We start from the raw sequence: 21,479 nt of genomic DNA on the forward strand, positions 1-21,479 counted from the left end.
TCTCATTTATGTTATTATTTATGCCACTGTTTCTATTTTGACTTAAATTTTTTTAATGTGAGGTTATGTTTGAGCTGAGGCCTTGCATAGGCCCTTTGGGTCTCTTGTCTCGGCTTGCACCTATTTTTTTTTTTTTTTGTCAATGTATTTTAATGTGTCCTATTCTTGTTATTCTGTATTGGTGCGAATAAAAAAAATGTAGATCAGAGTACTCCACTGACTGGACTGTGTGCCACAGCATAAAATGCTGATGCTCTCCTTTACACTCGCTTAGCTGAATCTCTTTCTGATCTTTTTGATCCTGTTTGCCTAGGCAATAAGTGACAACATAAGAGAAAAAACTGAACATATTCCATAATAATAATAGACCATTAGTAATTAGAGAAATTCTATTTTTAATTAACAACAAGAAACTTATGGACCAGTTACATTGAACAAATAAGGGCTCAGTTATGATTAGTTTTTATTTTGTGTTGTTTGTTTAGTTTTACTATTACTCATATTTATTTCCTTTGTATTTCACAATACTGCTCTGGAGAAAAATATTTTGGAAAGTTATGATTAGTGTTAAAGTGCTGGTGTGTTCTGTCCTACAGTAAGGGGAAAACATTGTCAAAGTTGGTAACAATCTCAAAACTGAACACGAAGTGAAATCCTGTCATGAGGACGTGTTTTCTCATCATACTCTCACCGTGCTGCAAACGACCATCTCGACTTGACAGAGTGTAAAATTGATTGGTCTGATGGTGGAGGATGAATTGTACCTTTTTAGAGAGACGAGATGTCACACTGTGACAAGCTGCTGCCGAACCTGCCAGTGGCAGAACATCTGGGGTCGCCCTCCAACCCACCTCCAGTCAGGAGAGGAGAGGAGAGGAGAGGAGAGGAGAGGAGAGGAGAGGAGAGGAGAGGAGAGGCTCAGCAGCTGACGAGGCTCTTCTTGATTTTATCATACAGATAAAACAAACCATTTGAAAATAATCACCTGGAAATTGTAATAGGAGTTTACAAATTTAAAGGAATAATCAAAAACCAACAATTAAATTAACTGATAATGAAAATAATCATTAGTTGCTACACATCTTGGTTTGATTGGTTTGTTTCAAGTTTTAATTTCTCTGATTGCTGTTTGTATGATGTGTGACAGCTCACTGGTAAACATACGTACATTCTCATTAAGGCATTCTCATTCATTTACCAGCGTGTTGTTGTCGTCAATAAAAGGAATTAAATGCAATATTAAACAACATTTATGACTGAGACGGTCAATATCAGCTGGACTTGCTCACTTTCACAGCTCCCCAGTATAGTAGGGCTCAGTGGTGCCAAGAACATCTGAAACCTGAAACTTGAGCCTGGTTTACAAAACAGTGGCGAAAGACCTGTCCTGCAAGGATTGGACAGAGGATGAGGGTTTGTTGGTTAAACACAAATTAAGTTACTGAAGTCTTATCCCTCGTCTACTTGAAAGAATATTTTGGATTCTTCGCTGCCTAGGAGAGAATAAAATCGTACACTCTGGCTCGGACAAACAGCTCCGCTGGGCCAACTGTGGCTTCATCAGTGGTATGTGAGCTGGGCTGAGCTGCAGTGAGCTGGGCCAAGCAACACCAGACTGAAACCGCTGTGCTAAACATCCTATGATCCCTGGTGTTATGGTGCATGAGAGTGTGAGAACACAAACATGGATCTATATGTGTGTATGCAAAAAAAAAATGCATGTTTGCTACCCAGTGTGCCCTCAGTGTGTTTATCCATCTTAAAGCTAACAGAGCAAGTGCTTCCATGATGGGCTGCCAAAACACAGAAGACAGCTAATAAAAGATGGCATTCATTCTTCTCTAGTACTTCTTCACATGCCTGTGCACAGCAAAATGTCAAGCCACCCTCTCAGTTATGGTCAGAGAGAAAAAAAAAATTCTGTTTTTCTTTCTGTCTTTTTCTACAACAATGGATACAGCTTTGCTATTTCAACGCACAAGATGGAAACACTAAAACAAGACGACGGTTTCAAAGCGGCTGTTATCGATGTGATTCAGTGAATAAAAACAGAAACAGGAAAAAGATGCAGCAATGGAAATTACTGTTGTGTTAGACCTGGGGTAATTGTGCGTTGGAAAAACAAATGAGCACAATTCCAGTCAAACAGATCATTTCCACCTTGCATCAATAGTGAATAATCAACACAATCCATTAGCGTGCTTCATAACACGGCGCACTTAAGTGGCACAGGAAATTCATGTAATGGGATATTATAATGTCTCACCAAACTACAAACTTCAAAGTCCTTTCTTGAGAGCACAAGATTCAATCAGGGAATTTCAATGGAGAGTAGAAGCACCACTTGCTATTCAGCCTTCATATCAGTCAGTCAGCCTCTATCTCTGTCCTTCCTCCTCCTCCTCCTCCTCCTCCTCCTTCTCCTCCTGCAGCCACAATGGCAAGCTTGTATTTGTGGTGATTGTGTTTGTGCACCACCAGTAAGAAGCATATAGGGGCAGTAAAAGTGTGCATGTGCGTTGTACTGTACATGCCAGGCAATATCAGGGGGCGGCCTGTGGAACAAATGACGCGTTTCAATCAGCGCCTGGGACGACATGTTCAAGTGAGGGCTCTTCAGCCTCATCAAGTTTAGCTATTTTGATTTTTGAGTGTCCCGTCTCTCTCCATCTCCATCTCTCTCTCTCTCTCTGTCTCTCCAGTCACCACCTGGAAGTGTGCCGAGTTCCTCCTCATCCCCCTCCATTATGCTCTATTCACTGGTGGGATCTACCCTGTCTTCAAGTCCCACAGAAAGGCATTTATTTGCTGTGACCTCAGAGCACCCTGGCGCTCTGACTGCTGAGCCCCACTTCCAGAGACAAGACGATGGAGAAACCAACGGAGAGAAAGCCAAGAAGGTTGACGCCGGACTGACTCTGCTCCATGTCAGTCAAAAAAACACTAAGCAATCCAGTTTAGTGCACAGCGGACAGTAAGTGTAATACTCTGAAGTCGTGACCTCTCTGATGAAGCCATGCACAAACACTCATATACAGTAAATACTTTCTCTTTCACTCTGTTAAACCTTCTCTAAACTTAAAAAAAAACAGCCAAGCTTCTGTGCAGCAGCCTTTCACATGCTCTGAGAAAGATGCTGCCGGAAGCAATAATGTCACTTTACATCTCATTGCTGCTCTGCACTCTGCCAGCACAGCATATGCATGGAGTGGGGAGTTGTTAATTTACACTAAACGCATCATCACATTAATATTTGAGGTAAATTTCGATTAATGCGGCAGTGGACAGTGTGAGCACTGTGCTGTGCGTACACCTGAGGGTATAGTACCAGTGTTTTCTTGAAAACGCTCGCTTTTTCTGAATTTACATCGCAGCTGTAAATTTTACTGCCTCACCCGTGACCAGTTGTTTACAGACAAACAAAAAAAAAACTGTCAGGCTGCACATCATATATCCCTCAAAACACATGCATTCAGTATTTACACTACTAATAAATCCATGTAACAAAGCAAGTGGTAATTCTTCTGTGTGACCTTACAGTCAAGTCAGACCTCTAGTTCCAGCAGAGCTGCTCAGCTGTGTGTGCAGCATGCACCCAAACAAAGATTTGGTTGCTGAGGGGCAGTGAACAAGATCATAACCCCTTAAAATGTCAACCCCCCAGCCCCCACCACAGCAGCCAATACCTCTCTCTTCCCCACAAGCAGACAGCTGCGATTACAGACCGAGGCCTTACCAAAGCAGAGGTTCCTGACTCGCTGCTGATTTGAAGAAGATGGCAGAGAAAGAGAAAAGGCATCGACAGTATGCTCCGGATAAAAATACGCACTTAGCAGCCTGTGTCAGGTGTATTAATGACAAGACTGACAAGCGTTTGTTTCAAGGAAAGGGAGCGCAGATGTAAGAAACAGGAGAGAACTGCTTGTTTACAGAATCAGAATCTTCTGATCTCACATTAGATAAACCCAGTAGCTAAGGCCAGCTGGTGTTTCCTCTTTGGGTTTGTGCACCAGACTCAAAGATCTACATGTGGCTCAGTGCTAATGCTGTACAGTAAATATGATGGTGAATCAGCTTCATCTGAAAAGATTATCATCACATCATACACATCAGTGACAAATTGGGGGTGTACAAGATTTTTACATCTAACCCCTGAGGATGTTTAAAGTAGGCTAAGATGATATATACTCTGGATTCACTGAAATGAATCAGGCTGACTCTCTTGTCAACCTGAACTATAACCATAATAATAATAATTAAAAAAACACATGGACGCTGTACCGTGCTATGCAGTGTACCTTTAAAAAAGCATCACAAGTGTTGGAAAATATGAGGGAAATATCTGTGTTTTGCCAAAAATCAGCAACAATGCCCTATTACCCCTGAAAATGTGATTATGTGAATTTTATTATCTCTTCCGAAACTCCAGCAAGAGAGGAAATACAAGAAAAGCTTGTTTTTTGACACCTGTTATATCGCAGACTCTACATCTCACAATACCTGTATTGTACAGTCAGTGTGGCACCACTATTGGATTGATTCTGTGCGTGGGTGCTTGCAGGGTTGTGCGTGTACATTCAAGTAGGTGGAAAGAGCAACATCACATAACCTTATTCTTAATTTAGAATCTGAAGAAAAAGACATTAAAAATCAAAAAGCTGTGCGTTTCCAGCTATACAACAAGAATGTAATGGTGATCGTTCAGCAATCAGTTACCAATCACCTCAAATATTAAGAGGGCACAGCTCTCCTCTCAGCCCACCCCAAGACATTTAGCTAGGTATTACCGTCTCTGTTTTTGACTCTTATAAGCATTCATCAAACCACATACACACACTCAAAGACATACATGCACAAAGGCACTGCTTGTATATACCCACATGGTTTGGGAGACATGCATGTTTACTGTCTAAAGGGGAAAAAATCTATTTGCATTTGCTCTCACAAAAAGGAATGCCTAAGGAAACAATTTCAAAATTCATTGATTTGGTTCATGGAAACCATTGGCCTTATGACACTGCCACTAAGTTTATTTGACATGCACAGCTGCACAGTCACACATTAGAGTTAGTCACCTTTCCTGCCAACTAGATTATACATGTAAAATGAGCTTGAATTGCAACATTTGATGGCAGCAATAATGTCTGAATTTGAAATGAACTCATCTCTCTCTGATGGAAAAAGAAAATGCGACCTACATCACATCATTTAACATAAACATGGCCAATGTATTCTTATCAGTGGTAACAGACATAAGCCTATAGGCTTTCTAGACGCTAATAATGGTAAAGGCACTAGCCAATAAATAACTAGAGCTACTGCCTCACAGCTTTAAGCCTCTGCTGACCAGTCAAGTTGCAGTTTACTTCCATGTCTGTCTAGTCTCATATAATTCATGCAGTGAAGACTGTAAAGGCATTTAATAAAGGGTGTGATTTGTGATGTAGGGATATGTACATAAAACTTGAATCGACTGTTGACTTTTGTTGTTCCACTTCCGCTGTATATCTACTCCTGCAGTACTGTGTTCGTCCATTGAGAGAAACAATTTAAAAAACACACACACAATCAAGTACCTTGTATGTGTTCACATACTTTGCCAATAAAATTTTAGAGCACAAGTTGTAGCCATGACAACAGATGATGCCTTAAATACGGATGTTGCTGCAAAGTAGCTGTAGAAATTCGAAACACAGATGTTTTGCACATGTCTTCAACACGGCAGCACAGAAGATGTGAGCAGTTGGAGTCCTGCCTTCAGTTGATGAACTATGGTGTTGAATGAGAGGTGGGTGTGTTTTTGCAGGTCATATTGAGTCACAGTGAAGTTTACCATTGACCTCTGGCATATTTATCCACTTCTGTGAAATTCTGTTGAAATAATTACTGAATGAACTCTTCGGGTGTAGCCAAAAATGTGTTTTATGACACTGTGACCCTAACCTTTGACCTGTGAAAGTTTGTACTAAAATTGAATAAATTCTCCTTAAGGTGTCCCTGACCTGACATATCAAATTTACGAGCATACGAGAGATGGTTGGACAACCTGAAACCAGGAAAAATGTGCTCAAAAAGACAAGAGCAGGAGAGAATGCACTGCTCACTCTTGTTGTGTGACATTTATTAAAAAAAACCTATTGAGGGAAGCTAAAAATGATCCTAAATTGAACCAAAGGTCCACAAGTGCTTCTTGCACCCACTTTAATCTAACACTCAAACTGCGCATGTTGAGGATACTTGACCAGAGCACAAGCCACCAATTAGTGGAGGCATCAAAAGAAGAGCAGATATATGAATCTGATGCAAGTGTTATTTACTCCCATTACACAGGACCAGGATGGAGTTCGATCCCCCACCGGAAACAAACAATGGTTAATGGATCTAAGCTCAACAAAGATCTTTGATACCGACTTTTACACTGGCCTCTTGGATAGAAAAATAAATCTTGGGCTAAGTAACTTTGTCTGTGTGCTCGCTCTCAAACTGGCCTCAAGTGCACCCACAAAGAGGGCATTCAGTGGGCATGCATGGGTACACTGTGTAGGAAGGATGTGTCATACTCAGATGTGAAGTGTCAGTAACTGACATTTTATTAATTATGTTGTAGTGAGTGGTGATGCATGCATGCAAAATGTTTCCCCTTTTATAGTTCAAAGAACTTCCACAAAAACACTAAAGTGTATTAGAACCAAGTGATTCACGGACAGGGCTCTGTACAGCCTATATGGTCTGATTAAGCTCAAGGAGGGTTTTATTATTCATACACTTTTAATTGGCAGGTTTAGGCCAATTAAGTTCCTAATAGAAGTTTCTTATGCCATGTTTTTTTTTATGAAATAGCCAAAAAGATAGTGTCTGATGATGAGTAATCTGTGTACTACACACTCCACAAACTCCATCCACCTCCTTGTGGATTTGAAAAGCATTTGTTTGGAATAATGTTTAGTGACTGATGTGGCATTAGCCGATCACGTTTAGTTGTAGAATAAACCTCAACACAGATGTTAAGTTTCAAATTCAGCTTCTCACATACGTGCAGAGCTTCTTGACCTTATTCAGACCCTCAACCCCAATTTTTAAGTTTTTATTAAATCAAACAATGTTGTTTACGCTGTGTCTGGTTGACATTCTGAAAAGAGCTATTCATATTATGTAATGACACTAGCTGCTTTCTGTTGTTAGGATGGATGGGGGATGTTTGCAGCACCCAGAATTTTGGGACCTGTAGTCTTAAACTGCATTTGCTGTTACAGCTAATCACAATCACCCGGGAATTGAAACCTTGAGCTATATTGTTAACAACTAGATTTTCAAGCTGAGCATGACACACACCTGTGCTTTCTATAGCAAAAAGTATGGAGGGCTGCAAACAGCTTGTTTCTTAATGGCATAAAAAAGCAGTAGGGGGAAGTAGCAGTGGGGTGAATAATGAGACTGGCTACCAACGCAGGATGACGTCAAAATAAGTTTCCTTGCAAAACTTAAAAACATAATATAATAATATAAACATTTCGCAAACACAAATTTACATCATGGAGCTCTTGAGTCATCTCAGATCTTCATCTTACCAAAAAAAGAGACAATGAAGATGGGAGAACTATTACTGTAGCTGAAAGAAAGGGGCAATTTACTCGCAGATGCATTTTGTTGGCCATTGGATGAGAATGTGCTGCATGGTATAGAGTGAAGATGAAAGAAAGGGCAGTGACAGTGACAGACAGCAGAGCGTTTGTTTTCTCTACTTAAGAAAATGAATGACGTAGAGAGCAAGCTGAACAGCTCTGCTGCTCTTCTCTCTGGGTCGTGTCTAACCTGCATTTCCTTTTTAATGTCTTCTTCAGCAACGGTAAATGGAGACAGACTGAGTTTCCAACAAATAAAACTGAGTTTCGCAGAGAAAAAGGAGGCCTGACCTCTTTTTCTGAATGAATGAAAATGACCTACACTGTGGGCCTGCATGAATCTAAATTGAGTCACCAAGGGTATCCTGTGCAACAGTGTTCAGTTTGATTTAGAAACTGCTCCCTTGCTGATTCCAGGGAGGACAGGGGATGGCTGTGCCCGTCGGGCCTAGTGGGGAGAATGTTACAATGGCTGGTGTCTGCAGCAGCCAGCCTGCTCCCAGACTGAGCACCAGACAAGCAAAACAACACAAAATGCAATTAGGTGCAGGAGGTGCAGACACACACGTGTGAGACACACACACACGCACACACACGCACACACACACACATATGCAAGCTATGGAGGTCTATAAGCTATGGATGTCACGGAGGATATCGTCTTGGCACAACACAACATCCAACTCCTGTTGCTGCTTGTGTCATGTTTGGATAAAGGCTGACAAAAAAAATCATTGTCTGTCACACATACTGTAAAACACACAACCTGTGGTCTCTCTTCCTCTCAGCCCTGACACCTTCTCGTTGGTGACAAAAGTTCAGTCTCAGAACAGAAGACAGTGTGTACAACTATAAAGACTACATGACAAAGCTAATATGCCTTATCTTATGTATCACGTTTTAATCCAACAAGCACCGACTCTAAATGCCAGGCTAACATGTTGCACACAAACAGTTTCCATTGCAAACAGAAGGGTTAACTGCCACTGTTGCCTTTTAGCCTGAATCTAATAACCTGAATCACACAAGGGCTGTGGTACAACAATGTAAAAAATTTAGGCCTGTAGTCTCCCAGGAGAACCTCATAATACATTTTATGATACCAATCCTTATCTGAATCGATTCAACCTCAAAACCTTGAAATTACAGTATATTGTGGTAAAAAAAAAAAAAAGGTGCAAATCCATACGTATGCTATAATCGATCATGTAACTCCAGAGTGTCAAAGCTCTATCTTGTTGAGAGCAAGATAATGTGGTTAAATGTTAGTGATCATCAGGTTTTAGTTTCAGTTTCTGGATTCAACAACTTGTTGTTCAAGTGTCAGATGAAAAGGACTAGACCGGGCTCTTCAGAAATCAGACAGCAGCCATTGTGACTGAATGCTGTAACCTTACAAGAGACTTCATCTAATGACTGTTAGACAAAATCTGTCTGGATTTAATGTTAAAAAAAAACCCTCCTAATTCTCTCTTGAGATACATTTATTCAAATAAGCATTGTGCATTGATAGATAATGACACTCATAGGTGTTCATTAAAAGACTGAGGATGAAAGAGGCCCATGTTTGTCGGTGGTTGCTTTCTTGACTGACAGTGACAGAGTCGACCACTTCTTCATCCCACCTCACCCTTGTCAAGGAGGTGCTCATTTCTTCACTGTGGCTCAAATTAGGACTTTTCTAGCTCCAGTAACTCCCACAGTTGACTTGGCTAATGTCCAGTCTTTCAAATATCTCCACCTTCATGGTTCCCTAAAGATTATGGCTGCAAGCCACGGGGGGATCCCTCATGTACCCCCCTCCCCTTCAGACATCGCAATCTGACTTGCAGATTAACACCGTCAAATTTAGCTTCACTATAACAAAGTTCATAAATCAATGGTTAAATAGTTCCTGCAGTCGACGTATTATAGCACTTCTGTGGTTGCAGCCTCTACCACTGCGTGAAAGTGAATACTGGAGTAAAGATTTATGACAGCTTCAAGGCACAAGGCTTACTACTGCGACTGACTGTAATTTTGGAGGTATAGCGTTCATGTCTTTATTCACAAACAAATCTGAGGTTGGGTTTTTCCCATTAGGAGACAACACGTTTAAACATCAAGGCCTCACATGTGACCACGGTGCAGTGACTCTGGTGACAATGACCAGTGGTCCCCTCCACCCTCCACTAATTTTATAGTATGCATGAGAGAAGCCCCTCTGCCTGCCTGCATGGCCTCTAGCTGACCTCCCTCCACGTGCAGACAGAGCACTTAACATTGCTTCCCCACCTGTAGAGATGTCTGAGGAACAGGGCCCACTTCAAAGCCCTGCAGTGATTGGACCGTGATTACCAGGGGCCCTTGACTCATTTCATCTCATCTGAAGGACTAAACTTTGGGGGAATCAGGCATGGAGACATGGAATTTCTTTTGAAAGGAAACAGAAGGTTTAAGCCCCAGTCCGCAGGTGCTTATTTTGATCGTTTCTTTAGATCCCTGTCCAATGACACCGGAAGGAAAGTACTGTAACCTCACTGTTCAGCACCCTGGTGGAAAAGGTGATGAAATATAAACTGAAAGTATGTTTTCATTCGGCTTCCTTTCTTTTATAAACAATGAAAGCTTATGAAGGTAATTTCTCTGCTTGGCTTTTTGAAGTGGTTTTGTGTGCAATCGACACAGATGTTTGCAAAGGAATGTCATTTTGTATCAGTGGAAAAGCAGTTTGATAAGGCGGCACTGCTACAGTGACATGAAAGCCCAACTGAGTTCAACAACAACCGTCATCTCTGCTCTGCTTTTCTGTAGCTAAATGCCAGTGACAGGAACAGAATTCACTGTGGTAACTGATCAGGTGCCAAGCGCCCTCTCCCCAGTGCCCTGCTGCACTGAAGCCCTCCATGGAGTTGGCATGGCCCTGGCTTGGCCGGGGCAGCCACGGGCCCTGCTTTGTAGCTTTGCCCCGTCTATTCGAGCTGTCTCCAAATCAGACTCAACTACAGTCAGCCGCCCGTCTCAAGAACCTGAGTCAAGAATTTCGACGGGGTGGTGGGTGGGTGGGGGGGTAAATGGTGGCTGAACGAGTTGTAAAAAGGTAAGACAGCAAACAAGCTGATTAGATGTACATCATCATCTTACAAATGACCCAGAGGAAACTGTGGCAGACTTTATTCCACTACAGTTGTACCCTGCTCAAATATAAGATGATATTAATGATAGATTAAAGGTTTATAATGTAGGTCTTTGTCAAGGGAGGGGATGTGTGTTTTTTTTTTAAATACCATAGGAATGAATTAGTACCCGCATCTTTTCATAGAGGCATATTTGAGAGATATTGAGAACCAGGCCAACAATAAACCTAAACGTATACGGGCACCAGTATCAACCCAGACAGTGGCAGGCTATGTGCAGTTATTTCAACATGAGCAGACCAGATTTACTCTTTTATACAGATGCTCTGTATTTTCTCATCCTCTACATGTAAAGCCATATGGCCCAAAATACACTGTGATGATTAATATTCCATGTCTGTAAAAAGAACTACAGCCTTTAAAGCTCCACAGCCTCTAGTCTACAATATAATAGGCTACTTATTTTTGGACAAGCTGCCATCATAAAATACACTCATCTGCCTCATGTATATACAAATATATACATTACACTGCTGTTGGTTCCTACATCACAAAGGTCTGTGACTAAGCATACAGATTCAAGAGCACATCCATGTTTACAGCATTTAACAGTGAGACCCCGGCTCACGTCTCATCCTGAGACCGTCGATGAGATGTGTGGCCTCGACTATGTTTGCCTTCGACCTGAAAATAATAATAAAGGTATTCGCACGGAACCTGAAGTTGAATGCGTCGAGGCACGTACTCGCATAAAGGCAGGTGCACCTGTCTGCAGTGGCAGCCTATTGTGTTCACTACCAAATGAGCCATGAATCGGCCTGTCGCGGAGGGGGAGGAGGGTGGTAAGAAAAGAAAAGCAGGTCTGAGTCTTACCGTGGTGTTTTCAGTCATTACTCCCCATCGTAACGTTGTGGGTCCAGACCTCTGACGAACCGTTAATTCCTACCAGGCTGTCTCACTCTCTCCCCCTCTCTCTCTCGCTCATCCCCATGTCATATTTCTCCGCTGCAGCAGAACAAAGCCACGCCTCCTCCGACCGCCGCTGCCGTCTGACGTCAGCCGGTGAGCAGCGTTGGCTCACGCCCTCGGCGACACGTCCAGGCCCGAACCGCGAGAGGCCGCTGTGTCTGAACCAACAAAAATAAATCACTGTTTTTTTTCTTCTTCTTCTTCTTCTCCATCTTTTTACCAAAATTGAAGAGATGTGAGTTGATTTTCAAACAGCAATCAGACTGCTACAATCAGACTGCTACAAGTAACGTGCAGAAGGTGGTAGCCACTATGGCCCACATCACTTGGTCTATTTCAAGCAAATATAGGCCTAAAGCATTAAGCTGGACTGTCTGTCAGTATTTCGGGCTGGCTTTAGCACTAGACAAACATGAAATCCCTCAGTTATTCTGCTATGAATTTAACACTTTTACCACAGGTCAACATTTTTGGGCCAAGGCCAGCATTAAACCAGACTGTAATATTTTGAGTTATTTTAATATGAATAGAGTAGCTGTAGCCTACTTTACTATTGGAAATATCCATGTGAGCTACATCCCTCGGCCATTCTGCTCCAAACTTAAGACTTTTACCATGATTGTTGTAGTTTCTGAAAAGGCTTTAAAAGCCCTATATTAATGGCTTCACTGCTGATTGTTAATTTTCCGACCAGTGCTTTGATAAGCAATTAACAACAACTTTTGAGTTGCCAGGTTGTGAAAAATCCTCCTCCAGCTTGACACTTTGCCAGAGGAGACCACTAAGCCATCAAGTCTGCACTTCTAAATGTTAAGCCATTAATGGGAAGTAATAGGTGTCAGCTGTTAATCAGTCACCTTAATGAAATAAAGACAATGAATGATTTATTGGCTAAATGTGAATACGCATTTTAAATGGATTTTGGTCCAGATGTTCTTCAGCCCTTTTCAACAAAGTTCAGTATTCATACACTGGAGGGATCTGGCCAATGAATTAAACAGTTGACCAAAACAAGACAAAAGTAGCCTACTACTAACATCTACCTATAAGGTGCTACATATGCTAATAATTTTCAATGTAGGATGCCTATAATAACTTAGAAAAGGCTCTTATCTGAGAAATAAATAGCCTAAATAAATGTTGTCTTAGGCTACTCCTTATTTAAACCTACGTGCATAGGCTAAATCTCTCATTAGCCTACTGACGACACTTGTGACGTATGAATATAGATGAGGGCTGGTATACCTACATTTTCTAATAAAACAAATGAGTTAAAATAATGCCTTTAACCAAGGGACGTGGACCTCGGCATAAGTATAGCCTCCTTCACAGTGGTTAGGGCATCGATTTTTCACCTGCAGCCACAGGTGAGTCTTTACTGTATCCTATCAGATGTTTTGGTGAGTCAGGTGTTATCAGATCCGGAACCTCCCTGTTCTTATATTCACAAGGCGAAACACTGGTACCCATTGAAAGCACCAGTTCCAGTGAGATGGTTTGTTTTAATTATGGAAATTATGAGGTGAGGTGTTTATGGTTTACTATCCTAAGTCTGGACTGTAAAATATCTATCTATCTATCTATCTATCTATCTATCTATCTATCTATCTATCTATCTATCTATCTATCTATCTATCTATCTATCTATCTATCTATCTATCTATCTATCTATCTATCTATCTTTATTTATTTTTCTGTCATGTGCTGACCGCAGTCATTGTCCACTGCTTCACTTGGATAAACTGGTCCGGCAAGTTATTTGAGGGCTGGTGTCTCACAGAGCACCATATCGATCAGCCAGTGGAGGCTTTACCTGCCGCACGGAGGGACACTGCATCTGCGGAGACAGCCCTCTGACTGTTCCCCGCTCCGCTGTCTTCCAGTCGAGGTCCTCGGGCGCAGCCATGAGGTCCGTCGCAGCAGCCTTTCTGATCTTTCTCTGCTGCTGTGTCGGATTTATCGCGTGTAAAGCCTCGTCGCCCTGTCCGAGCGGGCAGTTCATGCTGAAGAGCCAGTGCGTCCTCTGTCATCCCACCTGCTCCGAGTGCGACGGGCATGAGCTGTTCGAATGCACTACCTGTGGAGTTGGTGAGTAAGATGATAACACGGCGTGAAATAATGGCAGTGTATTCGGCGAGGAAAGGCGAATTGTATGTTCATTATCATCAGGAGCGTTTATATAAACATTTAGAAAGTGATGTTTTTCTTTACAGTTTCTCAATTAATCATCAACAGCTTTACAAAGGGTTAATCGAAGTTATGAGAAAAAAGAAGCACGTCTTTATGTCTTAATTCCTTGCCCCTAAACTGCTTTCCATTTGCTTTTTTTTTGTTGTTTTTTTTGCTTTTTTTTTTGCTTTAGTTAATCTATTTATTTAACCTGGTCAAATAGATCTGAGATTCAAACAAAGTCATGTCACAGACTCAGTAGCCCAGCTGAAAGAGAGGTGGAGTTTTTTTTTTTTTTTTTTTTTTTCAACGCATCACAGTTTAATGGACACTGAGAACAAAGTTGTTTAAAGGCTTTTTGCTTTAGAGGAGGAGCATTCAATTCAACTCTGGTTTACCATTTACCCTTAAACAATCAAGACACTGGCTGTGGAACTTGTTGATTTTTTTCCCACAGGGGCACCTTTGAAATTGGTAAGAAAATGAAGGTGTGATCGTTTTTCTCCCTAGTTTTCACAGTGTAATCTGATCATGTCAGAATGGGGCCCTTTGTTAATCAGAGGCAAAGGGAAAAAATATCCCCTCAGGCTGGAAGTATTACTGTTGCAGTTCACTGGGCTTAACCTGCAAAACCTGCAAACCTCTCTCTCTCTCTCTTTTTTTTCCTTTCCCTCACACAAACATCCCATAGTATATGCTTCCTGACACTGCCACAGTCACGCATCTCTCCCTCTGCTGACTGTATCTCAGTGCACACTGCTGTAGATATTTTTGTTGTGTAGACTCCGGTATACATTTGATCCTGGCAACTGATGTTCTTTCTTTGTGGAAGTCTCAGCCCCATTCCTCGTGCTCTGTGGTTTGTATTTGTTTCTCTGTGCGTGCTGTGATTACGTCTCTGGGAAGGGGAAGGTTTAGAAAGGCAGAAGCAGCTTGTGGCCCCCCTCTCCTCCCTGTCTCACACATCTTCTTTGCAGCGCTGAGCAGATGAGACAATGCTGTAACTCATCTGCTTCCAGAGATGCCTAAGGTGCCACAGCTAGGCTAGTGCGGCAGGTGGCAGAATATTAATCATTAGGGCCAACACAAGACTCTGTCTCTGCCCTCAGCTCTGATCTCTCATCTGCCTCTGATTGCTCTTGTTTACAATAGTTGGAGCATCATCAGTCAGTGATCTCACACGGGGATCTGTTATTTGCAGGCCTGCAGCCAGCGTGCTGGGCAGCAGCCATCAGTTTGTAATGTCGTTCGTGAGTTTGACATGCATTTTGGATTTTTTCTTTTTTGTCAAGGATGCATGAGTAATGACATGCTGTGTGAACCCTCCGTTTTCTATTAAATGCAATCGCTGAGCTACCTGACATCTCTCTCTCTCTCTCTTTCTCTCTTTTGAAGCAAATAAATTTGATCTCTGGCAATATGTGTCAGCGCTGTAATTTGCTTTGAGCTCTGAACTTTCACACAGTTGGCAGCAAGTCCTCTCCTCTTTTCTTCGTCCCATGTAATTGTCGGGTCCATTTGGCTCCACCTCTGTATTTATTATGAGAAGCCCATTGATTTTCACTTCCAGGGTAGTCGAGATTTTCTTTTTGAAAAAAGGGCCTATCTTGGCAGGAGTTCCATATGGATAGTGGCATCTTCATCAGGGTATAAAATAGAGTAGGTTGTGTGTTAACAAGTCGTCTGTGCCCACCACCTCTTTCTCATTAGATGAAGATGGACAGGAGCGCTTTCTCCACCAAGGTCGCTGTCGGACGCATTGTCCCCGGGGACTCTATCCTGACAGGGGTCACTATGCCTGCCTGCCCTGCATAGCCAATTGTGAACTCTGCACAGATGGCAACATATGTGCCAAATGTCGGGAGCACTACAAACTCCAGAATGGGGTCTGCCAAACGGCGTCCTGTGACATAGGTAAATGTAAAGCAGAGTTTCTGACTAGACTGTAACTTAAGAGGAAGCCTCTCAGGCTTATAATACTGGGTGCCTGTGTTTCAGGGCAGGTGCAGGACCCTGATACAGGAGAGTGCATTGACTGTGAGATGGGCTGCAAGTCATGTTCCACAGGTAGGTTACACATACTTACTGTATCAGACTAACGTATGTAAAAAGGACCGACAATGTATCTTAAAACCCCTGTGATAATGGTGCACAGAGAAGGTTTGTTCTGTCCATCAACTCTAATGAATAATCTTTTCTCATTTTTACACAGAGGACCCCGAGATCTGCAACAGTTGTACTGAAGGTTACTTCCTGTGAGTTTTCTTCCCTTGTTTTATTATTCTGCCTTCCCATATCTTCCCATATCCCATGGCTGGCATGTTATCAAATGCATTCTCATTTTAGATGCCATTTAATACTGAGGCTGCAACTAGGAGTGTCAGTTTTTCAGATTAGTCTGTTATATTCTCTCAACTGGCAAATTGGTTGGTTTATAAAATGTTCCCCAAAATGGCCATTGCAGTTTCCCAGAGCCCAAGTTGACACATACAAAATGCTTGTTTTGTCTGACCAGTTCTCCAAACCGAAAGACATTCAGTTCACAGTTATCACAGCAAACATTCAAAAGACAAGTTTTGGCATTTTTGGTGAAAGAAATGATGAAAATCATAGATTAATTGTTTGTTTGTCTGTTTGACTAATTGTTTGAGTGCTACTTAATACAGTAGAATTCATCTTTTTGATTTGGGGTAGGTCTGGTGCTATGATTTATTCATACATTTTCCAACAGTTTTAAATTATGGACATTAAATATGCCGCCGAGAAATAATTAACCTCAAAACGACCTTTTTTTTGTTTTTATTTGCATTTCTGTTGTCTTGTTAGATAAAGAGCAGGCTAATTCAAAATGCAGCATGTGTGGTAATATATTGTGCCTTTCCATAAATTGGTTAGTTCTACAGTTCACCTGGATTTCTGTTTACACTCGCTTATCACTCAGACCCAGTGTGTGACACAGGTTACAGAGCGAGAACAGACCTCCAATTGTGCACCTCTCCCTTGAGTTAGCCCCAGTGGTATTGTGTGAGTCAGGTTACCTTCCATTTTGAGTCATACACTGTTACCTGAGCCTCATTTTGAGCACAGAACAGTGGTCAGCCTCAGTGAGATACATGAGAGTGTGTTTTTATGGTATATGTGAGGACTAGAGGAGAAGGGAGACACAAAGAGCGGAGCACACACACACACACATACACACACATACATACACACAGCCAGTAGAAGATGTGATTATATAGGGTACACCATCTTGACTTCTCTGACCGCTTGTATGAATCACAGCAGAGGAGGGTTGAAGGAAAATCTGCCGCTTCACTGCACTCACCTCCTTTTACTGCTGCTACATAGGTGCACTGAGGTACTCAACCTTCTATTGAGAATCTACTTGTGTAACTTTTACTTTAATAGACATGATTTTGGAGATTCAGAACGACAGGTCATCTCAATAATTTCTGTGGCTGCAGTACTTATTACATCTACCACGAGAGGCGAGGACCAATAAAGAAATCCAGCAGAGCATGGAACGATAATGAACTGCAGGAAGAGTTTCCCTGTGATTTCCAGAACGAACAGAAATTCCATTATTTGAGGTTTTGCTTGTAGTAATGAAAAATGTTCAAGTTAGACAGCTTTGGCATAAGTGTGAATCGGCGGGGTCAGTGTTACCCTCACATAAAACACCCCCTATTGAAAAGAGTCCCAGCATGATGGATGCTTGGTATTTATTGACATTTACCTCCCTCTCCGAGGAGCTAAGTTCAGCTAAACTGAAAAATTGCTGTGATTTCTTTCCTCAATACAATTCATACTATTCATTTATTTAATATTTCGTAACTTGAGCCACCACCTGCAGCATACTTTCACCTTTTTCTAACTAATTCAAGAAGTAAATGCCCCAAACAAAAGTTGCTTTGGAAATACTGATGTGCTCTCCTGGAATGGATCGTCTAATATTTGCAAAGAGGGATTCTTAAACATCCCGCACATTCTTAAGTAGCGTACTGTTTCCAGGCCAGCTGCTATTGTGAGCGAGTTGATGGATCTAGTGTGGCGCCTCCAGCTGTTCCTCCTCAAACAACCACCACATCTTAGCACCAAATCCACGGCAACGCAGTAGGAAGTGCAGCTTGGGCTGTCAGTGGTCAGATTCTCTCGTATGGCAGATGTAACAAACAGTGAAATGAGATGGCAGCATAAGATGTTGGACTATGTAAGTTAGAGGTTTATTGCTTTTTAGCCTGTTTAATTTAAAGTTAAGCGTTCAAAGCAGGAGTCAGTCTTGCTTTAATGGTTTATGTGTGACATCTTTGCTAACTCAATATCTGGGCTGCTTTGAGCTCAATTTTTTTTTTAAGACAGCCGTCTCATGTTTAATAGCTCAGTTAAACCCTGGGGGACTGATAGGACAGGTTAATGACAGAAATCTCCCCGTGCCTCTGGGCTACAAATAAAACACCAATTAACTTTCTGCCTTAAGAGAAGAGTAGAACCACGATAAGCTTGAAGAAAAGCAGCCTGCACCTTTTTTTCCATCTCTGTGTCCCGTCCTCACTGATGTTTGATTGAGTGCACCTTTTGGCCCGAGAGTGCATTGAAGTCAACAATACAGCTGCAGGTGTGCTGTGCACTGAGACACTGCATGTTGGGATTGCCTCTTGCATGCGGTGTGTTTTGTCTTTCCTCTGGTTTCACTTAGTCTAGCCTCAGAGTCACCCATTGGGGCAGAAACCGCCTGCAGCAACATCATCTGTCTTCCACTGTAAGGCTTTCAAAGTGCCATTAAATCATAATAGATTTGATCGGCTCTTTGATATTTCAGAAGCTTTATTCTGCATGTTTGCTTTACAAAACAAAAAAAAGAGCTTCATTGTGTTTAGTAGCTGCGACAGCCAGTGTAAGTCAACATGTTATTGACCTATTTCACACTAACAGACCGAGCCCAGTTCAACTTACATGTCTTGCAAATTGTTATGGATTATCAATAGATATATTGGATTGTGGTTTTGAAATAACCTTTCTCTCTACAGTTTCAGGCACCAGTGTCGCAGGCATTGCCCTCAGAGCACCTATGAAGACTGGGGCAGGGGTGTGTGTCTGCCCTGCCCAACACCATGCACAGACTGTAGGAGTAACACACGCTGCCTTGCCTGTCAGACTGGTTACTTCCTCAATGGTACCAATAGCAAATCATTATTTCATACTTTTATCACAACTAACATAGTGGGATATAGATGGCAATTTTGCTCTATATAGTGTCATTGGGGTGTGTGTGTTTAATATACTCATAAATCACTGTATAAGAGAAACTAATCAATCATTCTTGTTAAAGACAATTGATGGCACTCTGAGTCTTCATTTGGATTGCAAATCATGTCTGTGTCAGCAAATCTGTAACATGAGATATGCAAATGAATGGTTTATGCAAACAGGGAATTAGTAGCCTATGATTTTGTGTTCTCTATGGACGTCGGAGTAAAAGCTATGAGATAGTAAATAAATCCCTTTGCTATTTAAATAAAAGTAAGCACACAAACACTGCCACACCATCAAAATGACTAACATGTTCAGTTATTTTTATTGGCTTGTGATCAATCATTGTGTCAGATGGGATTTAAACCGACATACATTCTCTACCAACAAGTTCCAGTTCCAAGATCTGGGTGATTGTTTTAAGCATGGGCCCAGTAAAAAGGAGTTTGAAAGGTAGAGAGAGGAGAGTTATTTAAACTTAAAAACACATACTGAAAAGACAGTAGAATAATAAAATAGATATGTTCTACCACAGTGGTTGCCAACATGTGGGTCAAGGCAAGGCAAGGCAAGGCAATTTTATTTGTATAGCCCATTTTTACAAACAGTTTGTCTCAAAGGGATTTACACAGCATCATAACAACATCCTCTGACCTTAGACCCTCACATCGACTGAGGAAAAACTCCTGGAAACCCTTTTAACAGGGAAAAATTGGAGAAACCTCAGGGTGAGCAACAGAGGAGGGATCCCTCACCCAGGATGGGCAGACGTGCAACAGATGTTGATGTAGAAAACAGTTTTATAGCACAGAATATGCAAAACATGGAAATGTTAAAAAGAGCTGATGAAGGCAAAGGCAGGGAGAGCAGGCCAGCTCAATGGGAGTACTGGATGGCAGACTGGTTCATGGGCAGGAAGGGCAGGCCGGTTTAACAGCAGGAGAAAGGGAGGTAAGGGGGGCGATGCAGGCGGCGGTTGGTGCGGAGTGATGGAGCTCCGGTGGATCTGTGGAGAGTGCGAGACACCAAGGCCAAACTACAAAGTGCAACAGATAAAGATAATGACAGTTCAAAATATGCGAGAGGAGAGGAGAGGACAGGGCTCCATGTAACCTGATGTGTGCCCCAGCAGTCTAAGCCTATAGCAGCGTAGCTATAAAATGGTTCAGAGCTACCTGAACCAGCCCTAACTAAAAGCTCTGTCATAAAGGAAGGTCTTAAGCCTAGACTTAAATGTAGAGAGAGTGTCTGCCTCTCTGACCCATGGAGAGAGCTGGTTCCAGAGTAAAGGAGATGGTCTTCCCCACGTTGGCTGGAATTCGTTTTCCTTTCCAGTTGTCTGGTCTTCTGCTTCAAAGTGTGCAGGTTTGGACTGTACCAGGGAGCTATTCTCTTCTGGTTCTGTCCCAAGCAGTGCTGCTGCAGTGCTATCCACAAGATAATCTACCTGCAAGGGGGTAAAATCATCATAGCTGCCCATTATATTGCTACAAGGTGTGGCAGCAAGCTCTGCTGGAATGAGATCTTTAAATCTAGAAACAGTGGTATCAGATAAACAGTAGTAAATTCAAATGTTATTAAAGAATGATCCGACAAGACAGAGCTTTGAGGAAGAACTGTTATATGGTCAGCTTCTCTTCCATAGGTTAGCACTAAATCAGGGATGTGATTAAAAGAGTGAGTGGGTTTGTTTACCCTCTGAGAGAAGCCAACTGAATCCAAAAGCAACTTGAACGCAGTGGCCAGACAATCATCATCAACGTCCACATGAATGTTAAAGTCACCCACTATAATGACTTTGTCTGAATTCAATGCTACAGTAAGTTTGACAGAAAGTCAGGGAATTCTTCTAAGAACTCAAAATAAAGTGCAGGAGGACGATACACCACAGCAAGTAAGAGTGGTTTCTCTGCTTTCCAGTCTGGGTGAGAGAAGCTGACAGTAAGGCTTTCAAATGAATTAAATGAACTACATTGCGACTAAACCATCTCACCCGTGGCAAAAACTGAAGCATCAAAATGTGTTCTGAGAATGCAGTATTTGACCACAATATCATTATGGGGTTGGATCTGGGCCACCAACGTTTTAGAGATTTTCAAGTCGGCATTGAGTATTAGAACGGCTGGGAACCACTGATTTAACATGTTGTGTTTTCTAGATTTTCTGAGATACAGATGACGTGTTACTGTACACTGTTAAATAACATAACTTTTCTTTGTGTACTGCTCTGCCCTGTCAGGAGGTGAGTGCATTAAACAGTGTCCACAGCAGACCTACAGTGACTCCAGTGGGTGGCGCTGTCAGCCTTGCCACAGCTCATGTGAGACGTGCCACGGGCCTCGTTCAACCGACT

At 42.0% G+C, this 21,479-nt stretch overlaps 1 protein-coding gene across 1 annotated transcript in view; it reads right to left on the minus strand.

Annotated features, from left to right (window-relative positions):
* otud7a (OTU deubiquitinase 7A) overlaps positions 1-11,703 on the minus strand; it is a gene marked incomplete at its 3' end in the record, with an annotated part of 35,018 nt that extends 23,315 nt beyond the window's left edge. The window contains exon 1 of the mRNA XM_083973153.1: positions 11,612-11,703. The remainder of the gene's footprint in view (positions 1-11,611) is intronic.
* Positions 11,704-21,479: the final 9,776 nt, after the last annotated feature.

Source organism: Trachurus trachurus (assembly GCF_905171665.1).
Source record: "Trachurus trachurus genome assembly, chromosome: 6".
NCBI classification, from domain to species: domain Eukaryota; kingdom Metazoa; phylum Chordata; class Actinopteri; order Carangiformes; family Carangidae; genus Trachurus; species Trachurus trachurus.